At 34.7% G+C, this 10,842-nt stretch overlaps 1 long non-coding RNA gene across 1 annotated transcript; it reads right to left on the bottom strand.

Moving 5' to 3' along the window:
- Window positions 1–7,294: 7,294 nt before the first annotated feature.
- LOC110881591 lies at window positions 7,295–8,705 on the bottom strand. Its single transcript, XR_002559805.2, has 3 exons — window positions 8,677–8,705; window positions 8,482–8,581; window positions 7,295–8,365 (listed from the first exon to the last, which is right to left on the bottom strand). It is a non-coding gene; the product is annotated as an uncharacterized LOC110881591 (long non-coding RNA).
- Between the last annotated feature and the right edge of the window lie 2,137 nt (window positions 8,706–10,842).

Here is a 10,842-nt window from a genome sequence, read left to right as displayed (position 1 = left end):
AAAGAATGGTTTGGGAACTAACGAGTCCGGATGCAGACATTTCAATAATGTGCACATGTTAATATAGTGCACATTTCAGCATAAGGCACACATTAGAGTAGTGCACATGTTAGTATACTGCACATTTCAGTATAATGCACACATCATAATAGTGCTCATTTCAGCATAGTGTACGCGTTAGTATAGTGCACATTTCAGCATAATGCACAAATAAGAGTAGTGCGTAGTGCACATGTTAGTATGGTGCATATTTCAGCATAATGCACACATTAGAGTAGTACTCATTTAAGCATAGTGCACATGTTAGTATAATGCACATTTCAGCATAATGCACACATCAGAGTAGTGCACATTTCAACATAATGCACACATCAGAGTAGTGCACATTTTAGCATAATGCATACATCAGAGTAGTGTTCATTTCAGCATAGGGAACATGTTAGTATAGTGCACATTTTAGCATAATGCACACATCAGAGTAGTGCACATTTCAGCATAATCCACATCAGCGTAGTGCTCATTTTAGCATAGTGCATATGTTAGTATAATGCAAATTTTAGCATAATGCACACATCAGAGTAGTGCACATTTTAGCATAATACCCGTATCACAGTAGTGCACATTTCAGCATAATGCACTCATTAGAATAGTGCTCATTTCAACATAGTGCATATGTTAATATAATGCACATTTCAGCATAGTGTACATGCTAGTATAGTGCACATTTCAGCATAATGCACACCTTAGTGTAATGCACATTTCAACAAAAGTTTTTCCTTGACGTTTTTCACATGTCCCATCGATTTTACTAATTTTGTTCATTTTAATATGTTTACGTTCAATTGAATGTTTAATTAAATGTTGATTGGAAATGGGTTGATAGGTAATGTCTAAATCAAGGACTCAGATGAAGATCAAGATGCGCAATGGAATCGAACACTTTCCGAATGCTCATTCGTTTCCATTTTTCTTAATATCATTTTAAAACGGTTGTAAAACATGTGGTCATGTTTTGGGAAACTGAACTATTTCCACTTTGTGTGGCTAATGTTTCAAAACATGAAATCTTTTTTTAAAGTAGTCTTATAAAATGTGAAACTCTTATATTTACGAGTAGGGTCTTATAGTAACCTATTCTACATAAAGATTCCTTACAATCCAGAAGCTGGGAAGAAACCAAAGAACACTTAAGCTGGGAAATGATAGAGAACTTGAAGTCAGGGCTATGGGAACTTAAAAGTTAATAATGAAAATTGGTCAAGGTATTATACTTTATGATACCAAATATATTCCTGAGATTAATCAGAATATTGTATGAGTACCTAAGTTAGACACGGATGGTCTTACTGTTACCCATGGCCATAGCAAACTCTCAATTTCTTTTAATTCTCAATTGTATGGTTATGGCTTTCTGGATGGTGGTCTTTATAAATTAGAACTAGATGATGAATTCTCCAAATTTTATTATCATGGTCTTTATAAATTAGAACTAGATGATGAATTCTCCAAATTTTATTATCATATTACATTAATGAATCACTAAAAAAGAAGAAACAAAAATGAGACTTAGAGACTTCGTCCATGTTGTGGCATCAACGTTTAGTCCACATCTCACGAGAACGATTATCTCAGCACGTGAAGGATGAAGTCTGACCTCCTCTCGATTTCACTGATTTTGGAACTTGTGTCAAATGACTTAAAGGCAAAATGACATCATCAAATAAGAATGGTGCCACTAGGAGCTCTAATTTATTAGAACTTATTCACAATGACATTAGTGGCCCTTACCCAATCACTGGCATAACTGGACATACTTCATTTATCACGTTTCCTGATGATTATTCCCATTATATGTTCTTGTATCTCATCAAAAATCTGAATCAGTAACAACTTTTAAAGATTATAAAGTAGCTGTTGAAAAACAACTAGATAGTCAAATCAAAATTGTGAGATTAGATAGAGGAGGTAAATAATATTTGCAGACATACTGATGTGGGTCAAGCTTCTGGTCCATTTTATGAGTTTTGTAAGTGTGAGTGCAGTATGTCTATCACTTCCATCAATCACATATCGTAGCTTTATCAGATGAGACAAGAATGGTGCTGAACAGAGGAAATCATAAAGTTCATGTGTATAGAAGCCTGTTCGTACAAAGGGAGATAGTAGGTTCGTACGAAGGGAGCTGGTTCGTACGAACCAAGCCCATTTGTACTAAGCCTTGTACGAACCCACTACTACTATATATATGTGTAGGGTCTTGTTCATTTGGTATCTTTGTGACTTGAGAGGGGGAACTCTTGTCAGTTGATTTCGTGGTTCTGTAAACATTTATCATCAATAGATATCAGTGTTAGTTACTTCTTTGTGTTCAATCTACACACGTACTTGGACTCTGCACAAGATACGTGTTCTACGCATTAAATGGTTAAGGAATCGATCCTCAGAGCGAATCCACAAGTGGTATTAGAGCAGGTGATTTTCAAAAGATCAAGATCATGACTAAGGAATTTTACAACGAGTTTTATAACGCGTTCACTTCTGATTCATCCGAAACAACAATAACTGCATCGAAAACTGTTTCGAAAGCTATTACTGAAACTTTGAAACATGAATATTTTTTACAGAACTCGCACTAAACCACCAAAACTTAATAACATTGAAGATTATAACTGGTGGAAAGAGAGGTTTATTAACTGGGTAAAAGCTTACGCACATGATTATTGGTTTTGTCTGAAATTTGGATATAAAACACCAGTAAATAATAGAAATGAAGAAATTCCATTTACAAGTTTTAGTAAAGAAGATAAACAAACATTTTCTGACGAACAAAGAATGATTGCTTTAATTCAACAGTAAATTAGAGATGATATTTTTGCATTACTTCATCATGATGGTTCATCAAAATCTGTGTGGGAAGCATTACGTGTGAAAGCTGAGGGAGGAAAACAAATCAAGAAAAACAAAATTTCATTAATAAAGAAATAAATTAATTTGTTTGAATGTATAAAAGGTGAGAATGTAAGACAAATGATTGAGAGATTTTGTCCCCTAAAAATTGAACTTGAGAGGTTTGGAATCACAAAAACTAGGGAAGAAGTCATTGATAAAGTGATCGAAGGGTTACCGCTTGTTGATGACTGGCAGACGTTTGTAATGATTTTGAAAAATGATCCAAGGTTTGATGAATTCACCCTAGATAATTTGATAGAGAGAATTGAGGGACATGAGCTGGAATTGCAAAAACAGAATAAAATCAGCAATTCAACTTATCAGCAAAATGTGAGCCTTTACTACCGAGGAAACTTGCTTTCAACCAATCAATCGTCAAAGATTGGTACAACTTTTAGTGTCGAAAAGTCAAAGGATTCACCAAAGAGCTCATCAAGTTATGATTCAGGTTATCATTCTTCCTCGACAGCATCAAACACAGCAGAACCTGATGAGAATCATTGTAATATTGCTTTGAAGCTGAAAAATTCTCCAACAATGAGTATCAACGCTGCTAAACAATAGATCAGTTTCTTAGCATCAATTCTGGAGTCATATGAGAGTCTGGTAGAAGGTAGGATTGGAAACCCCGAAATGACAAAAGAAGATTATGACCAGATAGACCTAGAGTGATGGAACTCATTGATATCAGATGGTGTTTGGCTAGTGGCATTAGAAGAGCACAACGTTTTATGGAGATAACAGACAGGCAGTGTCTTAATGGTTCAAACACAAAGCTGGGGTTTGATAAATCGAATGTCACATGTTTCAGATGTAAACAGAAGGGGCACTTTAAAAGAGAGTGTGTGATTCGGGAGGTGAATGATCATGTTAATCCATTCCATGACGACTACTACAGGAAGGCCATTTATCATCAAAACAGTGGAACAATCATCAAAGCCGGTTCAAAAGCAGATTGCTGAAGGGTCTTCTAAAGAAAAGAAACAAGCTTTTGTAACATTACAAGAAGACGAAGGGTTCAACTAGAACAAGTATCTTCCAAAATAGAAGTTTGCAATGGTGGCTGAAGTGAAAACGAAAGAGGAAATTCTTCAAGAAAAAACATACAGAGAAAGACATTTTGCAGATTACAGAATAAATGAGATGCAAAAAGAGTACGATGAAGCTAGGAGAATGAGTAGATGGGATAAGAAGAGAGAATGCTACGTCAATCACAAAGGAGATCCGGTTGTTGATTCAAGCAAAGTAGTTTACAATGATGTACTTGCAGTTATTCCTCTATCCGGAGAGTATTATTCGAAGTTAGAGGTAGATAAAGGTTATCTCAAAAAGCAAAATAAGATAATTAGAGATGTGATGTTAGCAAGCTTGAAGAAGAGAGATGAAGAGAGGCTACAGAAGAATGTTGAGATGATTGTGGACGAGTTGAAAAAGACATGTAAAGATGATGGTGAAGGTGAACAGAAGGATGAAGAGGTGAAGATTGAAGAAAAGAGTGGTGAGGAGCTGAAGAAACCAGATGAGGAAGTTGTTGATGAGAAACAACAGGTGAACAATGAAGATTAGAAGGAAAAGGCAAAAGAAGCCGAGGTGCCAAAAACTGAGGTAATAACTCAAACTGAATCTTCTAAATCATTAAATAAAACTAGTAATAAAACTGATGAGCAGTGCAAGAAATGTGTGGAGACATGCAGTGTTTGTACTAAAAAGGATGACAAATTCAAAACTAGAGATGTGGAATTTTCGAAAATCGATAAAGTGTTCAAAGAAAAATGTAAAGAAATGTTTGAAAATGAAAAGGTCTTAAAAGATAACGATGAAAAGTTGACACAAAAATGTAAGTTTCTTGAAAAAGAATATTAGATTTGAAAGAAAACTGTTCAGCAACGTCTGAAGAGTGTTTGCAAAAAGAAAATGTGGTTCGAGATTCAATAAAACTGGCATATCATATTACAAAAGAGTCATATGCAACAGTGAAAATCCAAATGAAACTTGTTCAATCGAGATTGTCACAATGTTCTGAAATGTCACAAACGCTTAAACAACAGTATTAAATAAAGCAACAAGTTGTAAACTCATATATTAAAGAAGTTACTGATCTTAAACGTAAAATGGCTGATTTAGAACAAGATAATAACAAGTTACATAGTTATCAAGCTTCTTCATATGTTCTTAAACGTATTTTTAACATAAAACCGGATGCTGAAGATTCTGAAAGAAACAAGAAAGGAATTGGTTCAGGATATCATCAGGTTCCACACCGTTTAAGAAAAAGTTTACATTCTATGATGACGAAAAGGTGGAAAAAGCTTTCAACATGGTTGATCAATTGCCATAAAATATTGACAGAACCTATTCCAAATCTGATGATACTAGTGATCAGAGGTGGTAGGTAAGGTCGTTGAAAGTGTTTTGAAAGATGATTCTACCAAAACAAGTACGTCCGAGTCACAGGATGAAGATGGGGAAAGTTTTCATAAAAACTATCTTAAAAATTCAAAATCTGAGACAAATGCGAATGATGATTCAATAGGATTGGCATATACCATGACTGGATTGGACAAATTATTCTCAGATATTGAATTTCCGATTCAGAATGCGATTTCAGATAAAATTGACAAAGGTTTTAAACTGGTAGAAATTAAAAAGTCTGAAATCAACAAATTTGTCGGAAAAGCGAGCAAGAAAACTTTTTATAACAAACCTAGTTACAAAAAGAAGAACATGAAGGCTGGGTTGGGTTATAAAAAGCAACAAAACAAAAAGAAACGGGTTGAAAAGACAAATTATCAGAAAAAGATAAGCTTTGTTCATGGAACAAGTTCTGAAGAAGAGAAAGAACTTCAATTTCGTCGACAGACGAATGAGGAGTTCTATGCTCAAAAGAAACAATAACCACAAGCTAAAGATGTTTCCAAGAAAACATGCTTTAAATGTGATCAAAGTGGACATGTTGGTCGCAAATGTCCGAATCTGAAGCCTGCTGATGTTGTTCAAGAGAAAACGAACTCTGAATTTGTGAAACAAACATCTACCAAGTTTGAATTAAAACAAAATTGGAAGCCAAAAACATCCAAGGATGAATCACAACAATCCTGGAAGCCAAAGACACCCAGATTTAAGAGTAAACAAAGTTGGAAAACAACGGCTGATTTGACAACGCCACACAATTTTGGAAACCTAAAACTAATTTGCCAAAACAAAACATTCAAAATGATTCAAAATTTTATCAAAGGAATGTTTTAAAAGGACAAATCTGGTGGCAAAGAAACAGACTTCCGTGAGTGACGATAAACGGAATATATATTCAACCAAGAAGCACTACAACAAAAATGGCTTTTTAGGACCTTTTCTGTGGGACGCTTGTAAAAGAGGGTCCTAAAAAAACTATTTAATAGGACTAATGAACTTTTGAGGTCCTTTTATAATATACTCTACTAAACCGGTGTCCTAAAAAACTATTTAATAGGATTGATGATTTTTTGGAGTCCTATTATCATAAAATTTAATAGGACACTTAAAATGTAGATCCTAATAAAGTACTTTATAAGACATTTAATTGTGAGTGTCCCATTATGTGGTACTGTATTAGGACACTTGATCATCTGGGGTCCTATTATACATAACTTAATTGGACATGTTGTAGTTAAGTCATAAATGTTCAGTGTTATAGGACCCTTTCTAGTCGAAGTCATATTAGAACTTAACTTAAAAGGACACTTGACACTTGGGTCTTATAACTTTAAACTTTATAGGACGCTTAATCATTGTGGTGTTATTATAATACACCGTAATAGGACACTTGATATTTGAGTCATAAAACATTAGTTTTATAGGACGCTTATTCGCTAGAGTTTTATTATAATATAACTTAAAAAGACACTTGACACTTTGGTCTTATAAATTTAACCTTTATAGGACGCTTAATCATTGTGGTGTTATTATAATACACTGTAATAGGACACCTGATATTTGAGTCACAAAACATCAGTTTTGTAGGATGCTTATTCACTAGAGTTCTATTATAACATAACTTAATAGGACATTTGACACTAGGGTCTTATAACTTTAACCTTTATAGGACGCTTAATCATTATGGTGTTATTATAATACACCGTAATAGGATACTTGATATTTGAGTCTAAAACATAAGTTTTATAGGATGTTTATTCGCTAGAGTTTTATAATAACAATAGGTTATTGACCCGTGATTACACGGGATGGTAGTAAACAAAAAATAATTTTGAAACTAAAGTTTCATCATTCATCCTCCTGCTACATTCTTTCCACCGTGGGTTGTGGTTTTCTGATCTGGTTGAAAGTGGGACACAAACTCAATCAAATTTTTTTTGAATGGCAAACTCAAACTTTCATTCATAAATTAAAACCGAGCAAGGTGTTGGGGTATACACCATCCAAACCCCACGGTTACACCATTACATTAAAGTACATAAGAATTTTTGTCTAGCCCAAACATGACAAGTCAAAACTACTCCATCTATTCCAAGTGAGTTCCAACCCACAGTACTTTATGATAGAACATCCGAGGCAAGATATGATCTAACCCAGCAGATGTACTAGTTGTGATACATATCTGTTCACATAGACATAACTATTAAAAAACTAGCAATAGCGATGACAAAATAATTATTATCAGCGATGCAGAAAAAAAATTAAATACAAGTATTGAATATGCGATGAAAAAAATCATATGATTAAATAACTAATTGAAATCATGAAGCAGCTTCAAATAGATCTTCATCTCCGTCAAAAACTAAGGTATTTTTGTCAACAACGGTCCCATTTAAACCCCTTCTAACCAATTTAATATTCATATTTTCATCAAGTTGAGGACCCGTAGATGTGTCACTCTGCAAATGTGTTTCCACATTCTCAAGACATGTTTGTTCATTCATGTCATAAGAATCTCTAGGCGTTGTCTTGATCACAACTTTCCATCCTTTGTCAACACGATCTGCAACATAAAATACTTGTTGTGCTTGACAAGCTAGTATAAAAGGGTCGTTATGAGGGTTCAAACCTTCAAAATTGAGTAGAGTAAACCCATTCTCATCTTGCTTTTTCCTTGACCCATTCGAGATCCAATCACAATGGAACAAAACTACTTTCCTGTCAACAGCATATTCCAACTCAATGATATCATTCAAAACCCCATAGTATGTTACATCTCCCACGATAGGATTGTTATCTTTAGCACTTGAGAAGCTATTTGTCATGGCTCAAGCATAACTCCACTATTTTGTGTTTTCCTATTCTGTTCCAGATCTTTTGTGTGAAATCGGAAACCATTTATGATAAATCCCTTATATTTTTTCGCAAACTCAGCTGGGCCACTTGCCAAGTTTCTTAGATCTTCCGTGATTCTATGATCCCCTCTGGTATGCAGCTCCTCAACCTGAATTAAGGCAAGATGTGTTAAATTTTTCGTTATACATCTAGCGATTAGAAGCTTGAAAATGTTGTATCATTAAAATTGTATTTTAAAAGTAATACATCTATGCTATTTCGTACATGATCTTGAAACCACGACTCAAAAGTCTCGCTATGTAAACGTTGAATCTCACGCTCACGTAATTTCCGATTTTCATGACGAACATTCGTCAGATGTTCTCTGCAATGTCAAAAGATGATAATCATGATAACAAGAAAAACAATTTTAAATATAATATAATAAATGGAACTCACAACTTCTAAATAAGTACTTACGTTCGAAATTCATCAACTTCACTACAATTAAATAACACATATGAATGTGCTTTAGCCAAAATGTCAAGGTTAAGTATCTCTACCACTGTAGCACCAATCGGCCGACCTGATATAGAAAAGATAGGTAAAATATCCTCGAAACCACCGTCATCATAATTCTGACTTGTCTTATTATGTATGGTCTCGACATCACTTGATAAGTACAATGAACAAAATGACAAACATTCTTCAGCTAAATATCCTTCCGCAATGGAACCCTCGGGTTTACTCCTATTTTTGACGTAAGATTTTAATGTAGATAAATACCTGAGTGATAAAAAAATATTAAGATCAGATTCAATATTATCTTTAAAAAAAGTATTTACTAAAATATGAACTCACACCTCTCGATTGGATACATCCAACGGTAATGAACTGTCCCTCCTAATTTGGCCTCTGAAGCAAGATGAACCGAAAGATGAACCATGACATCAAAGAATGATGGCGGAAAAATCCTTTCTAAATCACAAAGGATTTTTCCAATCTCATTTTCCATTTGAACCAAATCATTTGGATTAAGAACTTTTGAGCATAACTGTTTGTAGTAACGGCATAGCTTCATCACAGGATAACGCACGTGCTTAGGTAACACATTTCGCAAAGCAATGAGAAGCAACTGCTGCATCAAAATATGGCTATCATGACTTTTAAGGCCAAACAGTTCTGGAGGTTTTAACTCTACACATCTTGATATATTAGCTGCATAACCATCTGGAACTTTAACCTTTTTAAGAACACGACAAAATATATCTTTCTCTTTTTTATCCATTGAGAAACAAGCAGGTGGCAAATACACTTTGTTGTTATTCTGAACTTCAGGATGAAGTTCAGGTCTAATACCCATTTCTTGCAAATCAAGGCGTGCTTTTAAATGATCCTTGGTCTTTCCATCTAGATTCATTAACGTTCCAACGACACTGTCACAAACATTCTTCTCAATATGCATTACATCTAGATTATGGCGTAGCAAGCTAGTTTTCCAGTATGGTAACTAAAAAAAAATACTTCTCTTCTTCCAGTTAAATGGTAGATCAGGGTTGGTCTTCACAAGTTTTCCAAATTTAATTTCAAAACCATTTAGCTCATCAAGTACTTCTGATCCTGTTAAGCCACGTGGTTGCCTCTCCGTTTCTTTTGTGCCATCAAAAGACTTCTTATCTTTTCAAAAAGCATGATCACCTGGTAGATATCGACGATGTCCCATTAAACAATATGTGTTGCCATGAGTTAAGCGTTGTGATTTTGTATGTTTATGGCAGCAAGGGCATGAAAGTTTTCCTTTTGTGTTCCATCCGGATAAATTCGCATAAGCGGGAAAGTCACTTATTGTCCATAACAAAGAAGCACGCATCTGAAAGTTACTCTTTGTCGATGCATCATAAGTCTCTACACCATTAATATCCCATAAATCCTGTAGCTCAGCCACTAACGGTTCCATATAAACATCTATATTGTTCCCAGGAGCTGATGGGCCAAGTATAAGTAAAGATAAAAAGAAATAAGGTTGTTTCATGCACATCCAAGGAGGTAGATTATATGGCATCAAAACAACAGGCCATGTACTATGAGAAACACTCATTGTTCTAAAAGGGTTAAACCCATCACTCGCTAAACCAAGCCTGACATTATGAGACTCACTGGCAAAATCAGGATAATTAAAATCAAATGTTTTCCAAGCTGGGGAATCAGCAGGATGTCTCAAGTAACCATCTTTCGTGCGACTCTCTTCATGCCATCTCATGGAGGCAGCAGTTTTAGATGACATAAACAACCTTTACAGTCGTGGTATGAGCGGAAAATGACGTAAAACCTTTGCTCCAATCTTCTTAATCTTCTTATCCGTATCAGGTATGGTTAACTCATCATCAGGATCGTTTTCATTTGCTTTGTACCTTGACGTATGACATATATCACATTCTGTTTTCTTATTGTTTTCTTTCCAGTATAGCATACAATCATTAGGACATGCATCAATTTTATCATAACTAAGTCCTAATTCTCTTATTATCTTTCTTAGGTCATACAATGACTTCGGTATGGAAGCATATGGGAAGGCTTCCCTCAATGTATCAAGCATCATGCTGAAACCCTTGTCATTACATTTCCCAATACACTTACTATGAAATA

Source organism: Helianthus annuus, chromosome 10 (genome assembly GCF_002127325.2).
Source record: "Helianthus annuus cultivar XRQ/B chromosome 10, HanXRQr2.0-SUNRISE, whole genome shotgun sequence".
NCBI lineage: Eukaryota > Viridiplantae > Streptophyta > Magnoliopsida > Asterales > Asteraceae > Helianthus > Helianthus annuus.
Note: the sequence above shows the minus strand (reverse complement) of the source record. Positions and strands in the feature narration are given on the sequence as shown.